Source organism: Pan paniscus, chromosome 5 (assembly GCF_029289425.2).
Source record: "Pan paniscus chromosome 5, NHGRI_mPanPan1-v2.0_pri, whole genome shotgun sequence".
NCBI lineage: Eukaryota > Metazoa > Chordata > Mammalia > Primates > Hominidae > Pan > Pan paniscus.
The window spans coordinates 162,797,990-162,817,211 of record NC_073254.2 but is presented as its reverse complement, the minus strand read 5'-3'; the positions used below and the strand labels follow the sequence as shown (position 1 = coordinate 162,817,211).

The following is a 19,222-nucleotide window of genomic DNA, read 5'->3' as shown; positions in this document are numbered from 1 at the left end:
ACCTGTTATGTACTTTATTATAACAACTGGCACAGGTACCTAGTAAGTGTTCTTAATTGGTTGATTGTGATTTCTGGTGTCTGGCTATTAGGAAACTATTGTTACAGACTACAGTCTTGCTTCTCAAAGTGTAGACCAGCGAACTTATCACCTGGGAACTTTGGGGTTCCACGTAGACTTTCGGAATCAGAACCCATATTTTTAAGAAGCTCCCCTGGTGACTCATCTACATGTGAAAATATTATAAAGCACTGCTGAGGAAGGTTCCTCTCTTGGGAAAGGGTAGAGGCCCTATAGACATTCAGCTTTCCCTTCGTGCAAGTGTTTTCCTGTTGTGATTTAGGTATCTGGTCGTAGCAGACAACAGCTTGCTCTTACTGTAACTACGATGTTGTCAGTTTCATCTTTACACAGAATGAATCATGTTTAAATGTGGCCAGGGGGCTCTGTCTGAGGTCACCAGGACTGCATTTGTATTCTGATTCAAGACAACCACCAGATCCTAATCACTAATATCTCTTTAAATGGCCTTTTAAAAAAAAATCTTATACTAAGAAGCAGAAAGTACGATTTCCTTTTCCTTAGTTACTTTTTTTTTTTTTTTCACTTAAAGTGCTTACACCCACTCAGCTTGCTATTTTGAACTCTGGGAAAGAAAATTTGTGGGCATCTTGCAGTCTTTCAGGAAACAAGGCTTAAATTAAATATTTGCCACATTTTCTACATGGTTCTTCAGGAAAGTGGAGAAGCACATCACTCCTTCTTTCACTCAACTTGACAAACTTGACACATAGTGTGACTTTCAAAGTGTGGATGGCACACAGTTTCAGTTCTTATTTGCCTATCTACACACAGACTTTCAGGTCTTTTTTTTTCTTCCCATTTTTTCTTTTTGTCCTTCTCTTCCCTTTCAGTACAGAGTCTAGAATTCTTCATGTACCATATCAGTTATGTAAACCATAAGATTCCTTGAGAGTACCTAGCTTTGTGAAATCAAGGAAGATAACACGTGGATTTAGTTAACATGCACAACAAAATTTAGACTATTTTCAGTCAAACTTAGGTTTAACATATTTTATTTATAATTTTAAGTGATTTATATTTCTGCACTTTTTCTCTATCTTTGAACTCAAAACTGTTTCACAGATAGCAGAAATAAGAGACAATGGTGGGTGGAAGGGAAGGAGGAGGGCTCTAGCTAACTGAAGCCATTCAGCTGTGTTTTAAAGGAACTCAGGGCTTTGTCATGTAAATATTCTAAGGAATAGAATGGTTACATGGGATATTATTTTGTGGTGGTGATATTGTTTACATGCAGTTTTAATTTCATTTTGGTCAAGGAAATGAAGATATTTTATTTAAGATAGGATTTTAAGTACTTGTCTTCTATTAATCAGCATTTTCCGGCATGTAAAGGAAGTGATTTAGGGAACCTTGTGAGGAATTCGCACAATTTAATTGCTGGACATGAAGAATGAAGTATTTCCAAGCAAGTGAAATGGAAATGAGGAAAGACAGAGAATCAGGAGACTTGCAGAATATAAATGTCTACTGAATATAAATGTTAAAATGTCGTATATGTAGAGATTCATAATAATATGCTATTTTTTTAAACATGGGACAACAAAATGTTGAAAAGATGCATATGTATATAATTCAACTCAATTTTAATCAGACTGCTAATGGGAATATTCTGAGTATGACTGAATATGGAGGGCAAACAGTACACTTAATTAAATAATATAATCTGAAAAAATGGGTGAAAATTTCCCACATATACTCGTGCAGAAAAGAAAATATCGATGAACATTTGAAAAAAGAAAATGAAGAGTAGATTCTAGCTCTACCATGGATTTGAACATACTACGAAACAACAGTAATTAAAACTAACACACACACACACACACTAAGTTCATGTGATTATGCACATGAAAACGACCTAACACAATGCCAGTCACATCATACTGGCAGTCTGAACAAAAGTTCCATTTTAAATATGTGGATTGATGTAACTAAAGGGTGAGCCCAGAAATAGACAAATTATAATACAACATAATAAAGCAAGCTTATAGAAAGATGTGTGAGGAAGGAAAACTTAGTAAATAGTATTATGGATAATTTGGAATTGGTCAGAACTATCTGAATACATACCTTATGCTATGGATCTAAATATATGCCAGATATATTAAATGGTTAAAACAAATTTACAGGAAAAAATGTATAAAAAATTAATATATATTACATAAAGGGTCATTTAAGTTCATAGGAAGAACTATGACCTAAAGGTAGTCAAATTATATGAGTAGATACATTTTATATTAGAGGTGAAAGACAATAAAATAATTTTTAAATAAGAGAATAATTATGGTCACCATTAAAATAAAAATGACACCCTTAAATATCATATTACATTAAATAAGCCTCTGAAAAGAAATTTTAATTACATGCAATGGTGAGGAAGTTTGGTGAAAGTAGAATGCACATCTACTGCTGGTGGCTTTGTAGATAATTTCAATCTCTTGAAATCAATATGGCCATAAATATGAAGTCCATTATGAACAATTTTTGCCTTTCAATTTGATAATCCTATTTTTGACAATATTCTAAGAAAAAACAGTATCGGTGGTACTGAAAATTAGTGAGAACATTTGAAATGTTGCCACATATAGGAATGATGAAGGAAATGACTTTATGTTAGCTTTATGGAATATCATATGGCTAGTAAAAATGAAAACTGAATTTCATGGAAATAATATACTTACGAAATGTTAAATTAAAAAATCAGAATACACAATTATATGTGCATTATGAGGACATCTCAGTGAAAATATGCTTACATGGGGACAAATAATAGATTAAAATTTTTAAAAATGGAAAGATTGTGTTTGGGTAATGGGATAAATGGTGTTTTTCTGGTTAAAAATGTCATCAATGTTTTTAAGTGTTTATAAGGAAAAATAATATTAATATAAATAAATAAGGATAGCTGTACTAATTAGCCACAAGGGGAGGGCTTTTCAAGTGTCACTTTGAAACCCTACAAAATAGTTAAGATGTCTTGGGCGTATAACTTGTCAAGGTATTCTTGATTTCCCTATTTTAATTGGCCACTTCTCCACTGGGTTTGTGAAGAGACGAGTTGATTGTAACCGTGATGAAGGGGGTACTCTGGAGCCCGTGGTATTTGAGGTCTGTTCTCTCTCACTCTGAACTCATTACTCTCCCCTTTTCCTTCCCATCCTAAGCTGATAAGCAAGTTTAACATAGTTGCTGTTCAGTAAACTCCTGCTAGCCATGATTGAATTTTTGCCTATGAGAGGCACAGTGGCTCTACGATGCAAAGGGGAAAACAGTAGAATAGTAGTCAGGAAAACTGCTTCTAGTTGCATGACCTTGTGCCAGTGACCTTCTGGGCTTCAGTTTCATTGTCAATGAAAGGAGAGTGTTTGATGACTATTAAAAGAGTTATTTAGGTCTATAGAGACATTATGATACACAGGCTTACTCCAGAGTGTGGTTGCTACTCTAGAGGGCTCCTCAAAAAGCTCATTTACTGTGATCAGTATTGCAACAGTATGATCAATTCAACTGCTCCCAGGGAGTGTCCTGGTGAACTCAGGGAGCATGGTTCCTGTGTACTACTCCCGGTAGACCACTCAGCTAGAGAAAGTCACTCAAGCCCAGCATTGTGTGTACATCTGATTTATTACATGCAAATAACTGAAACAAACCAATTGGTGACAAGCATGATCAAATATTAGCTAATGATAAATTGCTCCATTGTTTAGACCATGTAACATATAACTGAAATACAAAGGTCAGATGTCCTTAGATTTTCTGATAGAGCCAAAAAACACTAAGAGTCCCTCCCCCAACCCCCAACCCCTGCCCAGGTTGGTAAGGCAGGCAATACAAACAAATTAAAAGTAAGGAAGTTTAGAGTCAGTGACTTTCATCAGGTTATAAAATTATTTGAGGTGTTGTACTGCTGTATGGTGTAGCGATTGTAGGCCATTTACCATCGTGTGTTTATTTTCCTTTCATTATATGTGGTTATTTTTAAGGAAGTGAACATTTCTAAATAAATGTTATATTGTGGTTTGTACGCGAGGCTTACCTGTTGTACAGGCAACAGATCTGCTTCTTCTGGGCTAATCAGTACAGTCATTTAGCTGAATCATCCATATGGGTGACTAATATATTTTGTACTCAGTGCTTTTGAACTTTGATATGAGGTGTCCATTACTACCACTTTTAGGTACTCTGTGGGAACACTGAAAAATTCCTAAGTAGATTGAAGTCACTGACCACTTAGACAACCAGTTAGAAATGAGAGCATAGTTGCTGCAATACAGGTGAAAAACCTTTTAACATATTGCTTAATGACTGGTTGTCTTAGGAAATGTAAGACCTCTTACGAGGCAAGAATTACATAATTTTAGAAAACAATACCCTACCTAAGAAATGAAGAGGGACAGAAAAAGACTTTTGCGTAAGTCAGTTTTACATTGTACATCGAGAAATCAATGAGAAAGGATTTTTAAGAATCTTGAAGTTTGTCCTGCATCTTGAAGGGAGTGCCCTACCTCTTTCTTGGAAAGTGACTAACAGAAAGAAAAGTTATGCTAGCTTCTGCACGAAACCATCCTGGGAAGTATTGAGAAGTGGTATTATGAAGCTAGCTACCAAATATTATTTGAGAGAGGCTTTGTAACTTTTGCATAAAATGTTAGGAAAAGTACAGAAATATTTTCGCCGCTCTAGATATTCAAATGCGAAAAATGTGTGTGTTGAATCATTTTGCAGTTCATTGTTCAGGTGATTGTGTTTGTTGATTCAGTGTAATTTTAAATAACCAAACCATTTGACATTTGTCTTGTCATGTTTATGGCAAGAACCCTGGAATAAAGATTATTTATCTCTGTTAATGAAGAAGTCTTTTGAGACCATGTCCAAATGAGTTTCCTAAATAATTGTTTCTTGAATAGCAGTAAGACTAGAATCTAGACACAGGTTTTCTTGAAAGTGAAAACATATTTCCCATGACTACATGGATTTCTAGTTAGTATGTATAGTTACTGCTATTTGTCTTCTCTATTGTTAGCAACATCTTTTGTTTTGTTCTTTTCTGGAGCAACTACCTTCTAATACTAGTGGATAACATCTGTTTCAACCTTTATTTTTTAATACTGAGATTATCAATTAATTTTGTTAATGTGGTTAGTGGGTTTGGGGGAGTGGCAGTGCATGGCTAATTCCAAATTGCACAATAAAAAAATCTCGTGCTTATGGCTTTGGAATAAGTTTTTGAACTTTCACTTGAATATGATTGTGTTTGATGTTCAGAGACTTTTTGAAATATTAGTATGTTTGAACATACTAAGTCTACCTTGGGAAGACCTAATTTGGGAGTAGCTAGAAACTGTCCAATTTTCTATTTCACTCTTCTGCTCATCCCTCTAGCATTCATTTTAGGCTCTCTCTCTAGTTAAGTTAATGCTTGCTTTCTCTCAAACTTTCTCTTAGAGCTGAGATAGTAATTTAATGTTTGAAATTCAGGAAAAGTGGTTCTACTGGCAAAGTGATGGAATAAACCAATATTATTTATAAATAATAATTAAGCTATTTGTGAGTCCTTAGGAGAGTAAACACTTTCTGTGGAGACAAGGTGTAACATTCTCAGAATGATTTGGAAATCCATGCTAGTGAATTATCTCCAAGACTTCTTGACCATTTTTATGTTTAAATGATCTGTCTAGATATTAGTTTCTATTTCTCAACAGAGATTGCATGTAGCTAGGGCTTAATGGCTTTCAGGAACTGTCACCTACAAATTTTCATTGCATCAGTAAATTAGAAGAATCAATGAGTATAATTCCAAAGCAATAAATTGCATTTTCCCCCATCTCTAATTTTAATGTCTTAACTGACATTGTGTAACCATTATTTCCACCTGCCAATAACAAACTCTTCTGTTCTCACACTTTGTTGTATTCTTTTATTGTTTTCTCTATGCTTGAACATTCATTTTACCCCAAACTGGAAAATTTAACTTAATTCCTAGACGCTTTTGTTGTTTTATAGCTTTAAGTAGCACAGTAACGTAGGAAAAGATAGTATAATATCATAATACTCTGGATTTGATTTTTGTGTTATTAATGTATAGCTCCTATAATCACGCTCCAGTTTAAATGTAATTCTTTGTTTTTTTCTCATTAGGTGGAGCCTTTGAATTTTTTAAAAGACCATAGTAATCAGATCTACTTGAAAAATTAAGTGAATTGATTTGGTTGGAATGCTCTTTTACCGATGCTTTAACAAACAGCCACTAGGTAAGTCAAGCCAAGTGCTTTCTATATGGTTTGATTTCAAAGTTATTGGAAAGATTCCTCAAGCACAATATTAAATGAGCTTTATGTGAAATTTTGACAGTAATTGTTTGAGGCTCTTGAAACCTGTGATAGATGTTTTGGATGTTATCTAAATGAAAATATTCATACTTTATTGCATTTCTGGAAATGTCTGATTTTAGCTGAAGATTAGAAAATGTTATCATTTATAGTTCGAAACCAGATTCTTTTATTTGATGTATTAATGATGATTTGCTTGTTATAATCTTGAAGTAATGTAAAAATATCAGATTTTACTTTGAATAAGGTTTTTATATGTAGTTTTATTGCATTTTGTCAGATTCACATCTAAGATGTAATGAACATTTGAAGTAAATTAGCATCTTTCTGTATTTTAAACCATTCTCATTTTATAGAAATCATGATTTCTGTAATAAGAATAGAAATCTTAAGGAAGGACTTGATGGATTCAGCTTCCTTGTTGCACTGTGCTGCTGTGGAAAGCTCCTGAGGTTGAGAACACATTAGTTACCAGGAGGAGTTTAGGCTTTTAGCAAATTATTGGTGCTGCCAAGACAGAATTTAGTGGGAACAGGACTTTGGCTACTGTTAAAATGTCAGTATAGTAAAGCCTGCTCTGTCAAACAGATTTTTGGCATCAGAAATTTATATGATACTGATTTTAGGGCTTGGTAATTTTTTTAAAAAATCCAAGCAAACTCATGCTTTAATTAACCCTTTACACAGTAAAGAAAAATTGGAAAAAAAAATGTATTCCTAATTTAGGTCACAAGATTTGAATTTCTGAAATTCTAAATGTTATTCATGATTCTAAAATTGTACAGCTTGTTACTTAATTTTCCTCCAAATAAACTGGAGCTATTTTAAAACCTGATGAATGACAACGAACAAGAGAGGAAAGTGTCTAATCATCTGGGAAGACAGCTTCTAAACTAAACCCACTAATAGTGTCTGCTTTACCTGTGAACATCTTAAGACAAGATGATGTCAGGTGGTTTTTTAGCGATAGCGTTGTAGTTTATGTAGTGCCAACAACTGCCCTAAGCTTTGTCTAAAATAATCTCCCTTTGTCTAAAATAATCTCCACTGCCTAAGAACTTGATTTGCTAGTGTAGCTTTTGAGCATCCAGTGAGTGTAGAAATATCAAGTGTGGACATTTCAGAGACCCCTTTTCATTTGGCCCGTAAGGTTCATGGTTCAGTGTTCATTTGCCACCAATAATTTTCATTGTTATGGGCACATGGTGCTGTTTGGAAAAAGTTTTGGATAATTAAAGGGATATGAGGCAGTTAGATGAAAAACCCATTAGGAAGACATATATTTAAAAGTGTGAAAAGCAAAGCCTTAATTTTTTTCAATAGCTATAATAAATGTTAGAAGATGAAAATTAATAATCTGAACCACTAACTTAAATGTCTTTGTTTGCCACATTTAATTTTCCATCTACTCCCAAGTTTGGCTTTTACAGTTATTTCCAAAGTATCCTGAGTGTTAAGTGACATTTAAATTGGTGGTACCTAATTTAAATTATGTTCAAGCGACTGTTTTATCAGTGCCTCCTGAGAATGGACATGGCCTGGACATTGAGTGCAGATGGCCTTCTTGTGTATTGCACTGTGAGTTCTGGACTCCTCTGGTTGAGTCAGCTCATTGGGGTCACTGTGCTTTGAAACAATTGTTTTGCATTAAATAAGGATGCTGCTTAGTTCATAAGGCTCTATGAGGATTAAATACCTGGCAGGTACTAGGAGTTCATAGTAGTGGTTATGATGATGGTGATTAATAGGGGTAATAGTCATTGCAGTCACTGGTTAAATGTAACCAGAATTATATTTCATTTATCACGTGACTGATTCTTTAGCCTGTCAACATGGTCTTTACTCAAAGAGCTAGGTATGTTTTCTCAATTAAATCAAATACTTCTTTTGGTAAGGAAGGACTTCATATGGAATCAGTAAGCATTTTCATGATGCATATGGAATACATAATCAGCAACCTCTTAGTGACTTTATCAGTGAACCTGGCCCTGTGCATTAGCCCAAATGAGGGGTTTTTTTTCAATATAACTTTTTTTACAAATAATAAATTTTAAAAATGTGCCCAACTCCTCCCACCACAAATTGGTAGTAAATAGAAAACAGTTTGCAAAGTAAGAAAGGAACATTCTCATCCACACAATATTCTTCCTTTTATGGTACTTTTTGAAAAGTTAGTACATACAAATTATTATTATTTTTTATAATAATATTGCTTTGCATGTCCTGGCATTTTCCTTCAAGCAGTGAATGTTTTTGACTGGTCTTGACATTATTCATTTTAAAGTGATATTAGCTGGAGTCTGGGCTTTTAAACACATGGGTGATCAGATTTATATGCTGTCACTACATTGGATATATTTATTTAGGAATTATGTAAGTGATATTCCTTCCTAAAAAAAGAAGGTGAAAATTATTAAGACTCTCATAAACTTGAAAATATTGGGTTAAAGAGCAGTAATTAATTTGCTGATAATTATACAATTATTACTGTTAGTAATTTCTGGAGTCAGACATCACTGAAGTCTTACTTTAAATTAGGAAGTCCAAAATACATAATTCTATGTTCTGTGGAAATTGCTATATTTTGTGATTTCCCCAAACCTTTTCTTCATCTGTTTATCTCTCCTTTCTCTTTGATATGCCTTTATATGTTTTTTCTTATTATTACTTATACCAATTAGGAAAATGAAAAGGAAGAAAACCCTTTTAATTCATTCTATTTGGATACCTTTTAGCTGGTCTTATAACGATTTGATAAGGTTGCAAATTAGATTTGCTATCTGTTATCTCCGGGTGTACTATAACTTCTGCTATCACAGATCATTCAGAGTAGACCTTTAAGTTTCAGTATATTGTGGCCTTCAAAGTGTTTCCTATTATACAGGACTTCCTTTTATATTTTTATAGCTCTTCAGATGCATACAAGTCTTCTGTTGGGTTCCTTGTATTTTGAGATAACAGAAGAGGCTATCAGTATTTATGTTTGAGTATTAATATTTACAAACTGATGTGAAAATGTGGACTCTTATGTATGCTCTACATTTCTTCTGGCCTCCTTACAAAGACTGCCCTTTGTTTTGCTATTCTAGCTTAGGTGAGTGGAGCCAATTACTGTTAGCTTATTTGAGCTACATGGCTTCATTTTTCCAAAATTATTTTCTTATTTTTTCTTATTCACAATTTGACTCTTTCTGCTTTGTTTTTCAAGTATTTTACCTGGTTATACCTTCATTCGTTCATGCATTTAATAAGTTTTCATTCACATATTCATCATTCCATCAGTAAGTATTAACTAAACCAGTAGTATGAGCAAATCCCATTTTGTTCCACAAGCATGCTGCAGCCATCTGAAACCCTGACTGAAGGCTTCTTTCATATCATTTCCTAGTATTTCCTTCTGTCTATCCTTCCTGTCTCCTTCAGTTTGCAGTATAGGATGGCTGTGTGAAGGAGCCTCTCATTTTTCACTCTCCATGCAAAACCTACACAGTGGATCTTAGTGACTGATCATATGCCTTGTTTCTATGATGGCATGAATTAATATTTGTGTAATGACTTACTCTCTGTCTGCAAATGGCTTCCATGTACATTATCTCATTTGAGGCAATAGCTATTATGTAGTTATTACTCACACTTTATTTTGTGTATAAGGGACCAGAGGCTTCATGGTGGGGGGGTTGGTTTTAGTTGAGTAATTTGCTTAAAGTCACAGCACTAGTGAGTCATAGAACCAGAATCCAACTCTGTTTCTCCCATTTTTGGCTAACATGTCAGTCACTACCAAGTCACCAGTCTAGTTAACTGGCAGTGTTCAAATGTTGGAGCGTTGTGGATGTGGCCACTATGTTCTTTTTATTATGACTGACATAAAGAAATAGAAGCCAGCCGTATCAAAATCTGGGGGCAGAGTCAAATCTTATACTTTTAGGGAATCTTGAGGTAGTCCAAGGAATAAAATGCTGTAGAAAGATGTGGACTGTAAATTTTCCAGACCTCTGTCAGTTATCACCTTCTGGAAACTGAAACCTGATGATACCAATTGTTAAGTTTACCCAATCACTTCCCTGATCTGAGAATCTCATGATTTCCAAGCAATATCCCTTGTGGATCAAGAATGGCCTCTGGAGTTCCGGTTCCCTTGGCAGTTGCAGTTTTCACTATAAATCCTTTAATTGGATATTGGACAAAATCCCCCACATAGAGATCTTTATTTTATGTTTGAATCTGATATCACATTGACGTCTCACCCATGAATTGCCAAGAGAAAAATTCGCTTTCTTAATCGCATTTTCTACCTCATCTATTATTTGCATTTTGGGTTAATGCACTTTACTGACGTCAGAGTCTGGTTAATAATTTTATTGTAGTATTACTTCTCTTCATGTTTGAGCTCCTTTGCCCGCATCACCCCTTAACAATTTATACTTCTCTCATGCCACTTTTTGTATGCATTTTTGTACTTGCACTTTATAATAAAGTAATTTATGTGAAGTTTTCCTGTCATATGCCTGCACTGTAAATTGCTTGTTTGTGTCTTCTTTATTCTTAAAAATGGTGATTGAAAAAATAGTAGACATTTAATAAATATTTGTTGGGTTTAATAAAAATAATTGCTTGTGAGGTTTTTTTTGTTTGTTTTTGTTTTTTGTTTTCTGTTTTTTTTTTTTTTTGAGACAGAATTTCACTCTTGTTGCCCAGGATGGAGTGCAGTGGCACAATCTCGGCTCACTGCAACCTGTGCCTCCTGGGTTCAAGCGATTCTCCTGCCTCAGCCTCCCTAGTAGCTGGTATACAGGCACCCACCACCATGCCCAGCTGATTTTTTGCATTTTTAGTAGAGATGGAGTTTCACTATGTTGGCCAGTCTGGTCTTGAACTCCTGACCTCAGGTGATCCACCCACCTTGGCCTCCCAAAATGCTGTGATTATAGGTGTGAGCCACTGTACCTGGCCAAGTTTCTGTTTTAAAATTCACTTTGGGGACTGAAAATCGATACCTGGACACAGGTTTAATTTTAATTATATTTGTGAGATGAATCTGCAAGTCTGATACCTATTAAATATCCAGAGCCAGGTCATGAATACAAATTTATGAATTTTGTAGTGCAAAAATTGCTCTTAAAGTAATATAGTAACAAACCCCTTCCCCACACAGCAGAACAAACCTAAAAACCCCTACAGTCCCTGAGCAGGAGGTCTCATTCTCCTTGTTTTGACTATGGCAACAAAAATAATTGACCTCTGAAAAAATTTAATGAGATAAATTACATGTGGCCTCTGACTATGAGGGATTCCTGTGTCGTGTGAAGGCAAAGCACAGCTGACATTGACTGCAGGACAAAGGGGCGTGGGAAGCCCATGAAAACCTTTGAGCAGGAGAGCACTGCACTCAGAGCTGCGCTTCAGGGAGATGGGTCGGGCTGGGCCCTGTTGGATGGCGGGTGAGGTGGGGTGGGGGGCAGCAATCACTGCAAGCACAGAAGCCACTTAGGAGGCACTTCCATGAATTCAAACAAGAGCTGTCATCTCATGTTGTGCCCTGTATGTCCTCCCACGCTTACATCACAGATGAAGGCACTGCATCGCAGACCTCAGTGGAGACTCGAATCCCAGGCTGAGGAAGTTCTTTCTGATTTCCTCCCATATCCCCCTCAGCTCCTTACTTCTCAGGTTTTGCATCATGGTGCCCTTGTGGCTGCGTTCCACTCAAATTGTTTTTCTTAGGACCCTCGACCCTTCCACGGTTCACCGCCTCTGAGAATTGTCCCTGGATCCCAGGCACGCAAGGGCATCAGGCCTGGATCTGGCCTTTAGCACTTTGCCATTTGTACCCAGAGTACTTGCTGGTCTCCTGCCTACTTTGTGTGGTGGGAGATCAGACGGGTGTGAGAGTCTGGTTGGAGGGTAGTGATAAGGATTGACAGGCACTGGCTGTATGAAGGAAAGTGTGCAGGACACCAGCATAGGGGCTGCCTGATTGGGTCTAGGGTGAGCTTGTGTGGATGTGCATGCATTCTGGGGGTGGGTAGCAGGAGGAAGCGGTCAGTGATGACCCCAGGCTTTGAGCTTTGGAGTTTGAATATCACTTTTAATAGAAAACATGAGGTAAAGAGAGAAGCTGGTTTGTCTAGTAGTGTGATGAATTTGATTGTGTACCAGTTGAGTCTGATATAAATATAGATAAAAAGCATGTATTTTATAGTACTTTACTTTTCGTTTTTCATGAGGGTTTATAGTTGGAAACAGGAATTCACTGGAAGACTTCATCATCTTCCTCTTTTTGCTGTTTTTTTTTTTCAGCTCCTTAAATATTTCCCAAGAGCTTAGGATGGTTTTAGGTTTTCTTAACCTTCACCCTGCCAAAATTCCCCCACAAATTCACCTCCTCAGGAACATGTGTATGTGTCAGAGTACTCTCAGCAGCCAGAAGTGTGCCTCCCAGCCTCTTAAAATAAAAACATACAGGAAAAATAGCTATCTTTTTCTTTTGAGGAGGGTGATCATTGCCATCTCACGACTTGCTGAAATAGCACAGCAAAGAAACATTTTTTGGCAGGCTGGAACATCTAGGGAACGCGCAAACACATGCGCTTCTCTTTTTCTCTGATGTGTTTCATTGATTGAGGCAGTCTAGTTCGGCGAGGCAGGGGGATTTTTAATTGAGCTTTAAAAAAAAAGTACTAGGCATTTGTATCTAAAGTTACTTTTTCAATTGGTGGTATTTCTAACAACAGAAAACCTTAGTTTCTTAAATTTGATGGTAGCAGTGAGTTGATTGGTTCCAGTGTAATCTTTCCCATCCCCATCCACTGAGGAGTTTTTGAATTTCAGAAGAGATACTCTTGATTAAATCAGTTTAAGAGTATATAATGATCCTGTAATTATCATTTGTCATTACCTTGTGTACCTAATGATTAAAGCAAACATTTAATAACTATAGGGCAGTAAATACATTTTAGATCTTGAGCCATAAAAAGATTTCCATTAACAGAATGCTTTGTGCACAAATAAATTATTCATTGGCTGTAGCAGAGCTTGATTCTGTCATCATCCTTAAGTGGAAATTTTGAGGACACCAATCATCACAGATGCCAACACTCAGTTGGCTTGAGCCCCATTCTTCTTACATGGAACCTGAGCTTTTTTGGCTATTTTTAAAAGCTTTAGTTCATTTAAACTCAATGAATATTTATGGCATTTCTGCCATATGCAATGTAGTGTTTTGGTGCTGTGGAGGAATACAATGATGAGTAAGTCTGCATTTCAGCCTTCAAGTTGCTTATAAACCCTACCTAAAATAGAAATCGGACTAGTACATACCTGACTTGGATATAAGAAAACTTGTACTAGGGTCCTCAGAGATGTATAAATAAAATGTTTTGTGAAGAGAAAGAAATCATATCAATTTTCTTATGGGTTTGCTTGGGTAGAGGGCTTGGGGAGCAGGAAGTATTTCCTGAGGACAGCTTTAAGGATGTGCAAGGTTTTGATAGGTGGCAAGAATGATATTCACCTACGTAAAGTGTTGGGATGGATAAAGTTGGGGTGATTATGGAAGGAAAAGTCATATGGTGTGTTTGGAACATAACATTGATAAGCGAAGAGGAGACATGAAAGAAGAGGAAGGGAGGAACCGAGAGACCTAGAGAGTATAGAACGTCTGGAATGTAATTAGCACATCAGTTTGGTAGGCATTAGAAAAACTTTACCCACTTTTGAGCTAAGGAATCACATGATTGGGTTATAGTTTGAAAGATTAATCTGCTCACCACAGATGGCATCACCAAGAAGAACTGGAAAACCTGGAGGGAGGTTTTCCAAATTAGGAAGCTATTGGGATAGTCTCCATAAGAGGTAGTAAAGTTCTGAACTAGGATGACCGTAATAGGAATATAAAGAGGGTTTGGGAGAGATACTGTAGATGAATATTCTATAGGCTTTAGCTTGGGATTGGCTATGAAAGGTGGGAAACAGGAAGCAGTTAAAGATTCAATTTAATATCTGTTGTCAACTTTTAAATCAACCAACATTTATGGAAAGCCAGCCATGTGCAAGACATTGTGCTCAGTATTGAGAGAAATAAGAATGGTCCTGTTCTCAAGTAGCTGAAAATTTAGTTGGGGATATAAAATATGTTCTCAGGCCAGGTGCAGTGGCTCACGCCTGTCATCCCAGCACTTTGGGAGGCCAAGGCGGGTGGATCACGAGGTCAGGAGTTCGAGACCAGCCTGACCAACATGGTGAAACCCCATCTCTAAATACAAAAATTAGCCAAGCATGGTGGCATATGGCTGAAATCCCAGCTACTGGGGAGGCTGAGGCAGGAGAATGGCTTGAACCCAGAAGGTGGAGGTTGTAGTGAGCTGAGATCGCTCCACTGCACTCCAGCCTAAGCGAGAGCAAGACTGTCTTGAAAAAAAGAATTAGCTCAACTAAAATCCAAAGCAGGCCATGATTAGTGAGATAATGAGAGTCGCGCAAAGATTATGAGAACACGAGAGAGTGGCGTTAATTCTGACACCGCAAAAGTGGGGAAGTTTATTGGGGGAAAACACTTTGTCTGGGCTTTGAAGATCAGATAAAAGATTCCAAAGTACTTTAGCTGTCAGAAATGTAGCTGGAAAACTAACAGAGGCAAGTCTCAAGGAAGCTAAGGGAGGAGGAGCTCGCTAACAAGAGTAGCTCTTACTTATTGAGTGCCTAGGGTATGTCAGATCTTGAGCTTAGAGCCTTATATTTAAGGGAGTGTTCAGCGTATCATGCCGCAAAGTCATCACCAATGTTGTGATCTAAGAAAGGACCAATGGATTTGGCAATTTAAGAATGCCGTGTGAATTTGAAGAGGTTTCAGTATAGAAATATAGCTGAAAACACAGCAAACACAGGATGAAAACATTCTAAAAGTTATTACTTATCTTGAGTACATAAGTACACCAGTGAGGAAAAGCCTGCACTGTTTCTGTGACTTCTCCTTAATGGGCAAAGTTTATATAAGCCTCAGAAGATCTTTATGCTTGGGTTGGTCTTAGAGGTGTCATTTGAGAATGTGCTAGTCCTGTGAAGTCTTTGCACACTTTAAAATACTGCAAAAATGTTAGGCTCCCAGATTATTTTCTTGCAATTAAAAGATCTCCACACTTACTACCAGCTTTCCTCCTCCTCCCTGCTACCTCCTTCCTCCTTCCCACTCCTTCCCTTTGGGCACCAGCTGATAATGGTGAGCACACTTGCCACACCCTTGGCTTAGGGTCAGGGAAGTCCTCGGGCTCTCCTTGGCTCTTTTCCCATCTGGAGGGAGATTTCCATGGAGAACAATCCAGGGAAGTGCGTGCACGTGCGTGCGCGCACACAGACACATACACCAGTTCTTTTCCTGTCCTCAAGGATATTTATGTGCCAATACATAGACAAAACACACAGTCATATGCAGGCATACTTTGTCACACCCAGCCTGAGGAAACACAGGGCAGGGGTGCAATATGCTAGCAGGAGGTGATAGGGATACTATTAATAATTGAAACTTTAGGAATAATAATAGAGCTTGTTAAAGAAAAATTCAGAAATTGCTTTGTTAAGATGAACAGCCTATTATTATAAAATGTAAAGGGGTGAAATTTATATCATGGTTATGTTTAGTTGGTTTTTGTTTTTTCAAGCAATTATATAGCCAACCGGGCTTGATAAAAGAACTTTCACAGAGGTACCCATATTATTACAAAGGGGTATTTTAAATTATATCAAACCATCCTATAATTTAACAGGAATAACAAGAGAGAAATTAACGGGAGTAGTAGAATGGAAGAAGAAGCAATTGCTCCTAAACCCCACAAAGGCACAAAAGTACATCAGTATGGAGAGTGAGCGTGTTTACAATCATTCATTCACTCATTCATCCATTCACTTGATCACTCAATCCACAAACGTTTGCTGAATTCCTGTTTTATCCCAGGCTGGCAGCTGACAGATATAGCTGAGCAGAGAAAACAGGCAAAATTTTAGATAAAATACGTCCTTCTTATAGGAAACTAGCCAATATAAGTCAGCTCTCCTGTTTTATGAGTAGACAGCTTGTTTGAAATTACATTTATGAGGTGAGTATTATATACTAATGTTTCTACCCCACAAAGCTATTCCCTGCCATTTAGAACCCTAAAATGTGCTCAGCCTGCTAGAATACAACAATCTAGCTGTCAGGTTCATGGTAGTAGAAATTCTCAGAGCTTCTGAAAAAATTGCCAGGCATTCTTATCAGGCTTTACCTATTACAACATTGGGATTCCTTTTCCTTGAGAATTGAAGTGGTAAGATGTTTTATTAGACTGATTTTCTCCTTTTCTATGGGAAGACCTGGGATAGATAGGGTTAGTATGTTTGTTCATCTGTACACGTAAATATCCTCAGGGAATTCCCCAAAATATGGGGACATCTTCCACCTTTGGAAGCACTAGCAAGATATTTCAACCAGTGATCATGGTCAGAATTGTGAGGGACCATTGAGACTGGGGAGACCTAAGCCAATCTCTTAGGTCACAGTAAACCTGAGTGTAGTGATATGTCCCTTCCCAGGTAATAATTTGTCCTTTATTAAAGGACAAGCTTGGTTTAAGAGTCTTGATGTAAGTTTTTATTCTTAAGCTATTTAAACATACACATAGCGGAAATTTCTCCTAAACCAAGAATTATGTAATAAGATATATTTTATTTTAACGAGCTTAGATACTTTTCAGATATTGAAAATAAATTTCTAAATCAGATATATGATATTTGTGGTCTGTTTAGCGTGGAAGATCTGTTCACTTAGGATTTTACTTAGAATATAGAAGCAAACTAGTGGATGAAGATAATTAATTCATTTATTTGAAGATATTTATTGCTTTATTTTAAATTTATTAAATTATAATCATTTACTATTTTTATTTTACATATGCCCTTTTTATATGCATATGTTTGAAGCATGTTGGAAGTCTGCTGAAAAAATTAAAACAATTTTATTTTAAGGTTGGCACCTTAAATTAATTAATTAAATTCATTATTGGCACTTTAATTATTCTTTAGAACAGATGCAATTAGTTAACATTTTCTGGAGAACACATTTTTAAATCTTTTTAGCTCACAATAACATTTTTAGTCACACTCTCTGAGATGCCTTAGAGAATTAAGTTTGGAAATGTTCTGTACAATTTCTGTAATGTCTATTAAAATTAGATATGTTTGACCTTACACATTTTATAATAATGTATAAAATATAAGAATGATTCTTGATAGCTTAATGATTTCTAAGTTTTATTTTCTAATATTATCAAAACCTTAATAAGAGATTTCTAAATTGAATAATATCAATATCATGGCAACAATGTGAGTAGTTAGCTGTGGTGGGAGGGCTCAGTGATTAACTGGAAAGGTCATTGGTTGAAACATCAGGAAACTGAGGTTCTTGCTCTGAATTTCATAGAATAGCTTGCAGAGCTTGGGCAAGCAACTCAACCCTTCACTGTTTCACCACTCAGCCTCGTGCTTTTGGGGGTATGTGATGTGTGTGTGTGTGTGTGTGTGTGTGTAATTGGACTTTAGTATGTATCTGCAAAACCTCTAAAATTATTTCTCTATTTAAAACATGAAAATCAAGACCCCATAGAGATCTTTAAACAAATACTGATATGGATTACTGTGGGAGTCAGTCCCTTAATCCAGATGTCTAGGAAATATCCTTCCTCTAAGCTTCTAAGTGTGAAGGGCAGGCTCCATGGAAAATGTTCATTGTGCTCATGTAAATTGTTAGGAAGAAAAAAACTTGCTACAAGATTTGTCCAATAAGTTTAAGAAATGGATCATGAGCAAAAATGTGAAAAGGCACTTTCTGAATCTTCCTTCATTCTCTCTGGCCTCTGTGGCCATTCTTCCTCCTACTTGACCTGAATTTTAATGTCGGGTAGGGAAATGCCTTCTACCAGCTCCAGAGGTGTGAACTATAAATGTATGGACTTTATTGGTTTCAAATTGCAGAACCACCCCTCCCTCACCCCTAAGATGTGTTATCACTCACTGGTATTCAGCTATGGTTTTGTAGCTGGCTGAGATGGGGCAGAAGATTTCCAAGTTGGTCAATTAAGGGTGTAACTGTTGCCTCCCTAGCCTCTGGGACTGGATCTGAGCCATTGTGTTACACGGCTACAAGGTATTAGGCATAAACTTTGTGAGATTCTGAAGAAGAGTGGAAGCAAAAAACCTGACGGAACTGCTTTGGTGACAGTCTTGAAGGAGAATTGGTTATAAGCCAAGCTTGATTTGGACCTTACGAACACACAGCTGGGGAGGGTCATTGCTGCCAGTATTTATGGGGCCTCTGGGGCAAGAGTTCAAATGGAGGCCCACAAAGATTCTTCTTTTGATCAGTGATAAAATCTTTATTTGCACAGAACATGAAGTTGCAGGGATTTCATCTGACCAGTTCACGTTGTGGATTTGACTAGAATAATTTTCTGGCTCATTTTTATTGTTTTGAACAGTAATTAAATCTTTATTAAATAAATAATTTCTAATGTCCTGTTAGTGAATTTTATATGGGTCATGCTTGACAAGTCTGCTTACTTTCATTATTTGCAGCTTTAAAATTTAAACAGACTGACTCTTTTCAGATTTTCTACTGCTTCTTAAAAATCTCTGCTTTTTAAGTTTTTGAACTCCAAAAAAGCAATTATATATACTAAGGTGTCAACATGTACTCATTCTCGGGACCTAAAGGATTTAAGCATGTAATGTAATTGTATTCAACATATACAAAATATTAGTATATTTTCATCATATATGTAAAT

At 36.5% G+C, this 19,222-nt stretch overlaps 1 protein-coding gene across 13 annotated transcripts in view; it reads left to right on the top strand.

The window, feature by feature from the left end:
- HIVEP2 (HIVEP zinc finger 2) overlaps positions 1–19,222 on the top strand; it is a 194,825-nt gene that overhangs the window by 103,045 nt on the left and 72,558 nt on the right. For all 13 annotated transcript variants that reach the window (XM_063605485.1, XM_063605479.1, XM_063605482.1 and 10 more), the window contains one exon: positions 6,220–6,332. The gene's annotated coding sequence lies outside the window, so the exon portion shown is untranslated. The remainder of the gene's footprint in view (positions 1–6,219; positions 6,333–19,222) is intronic.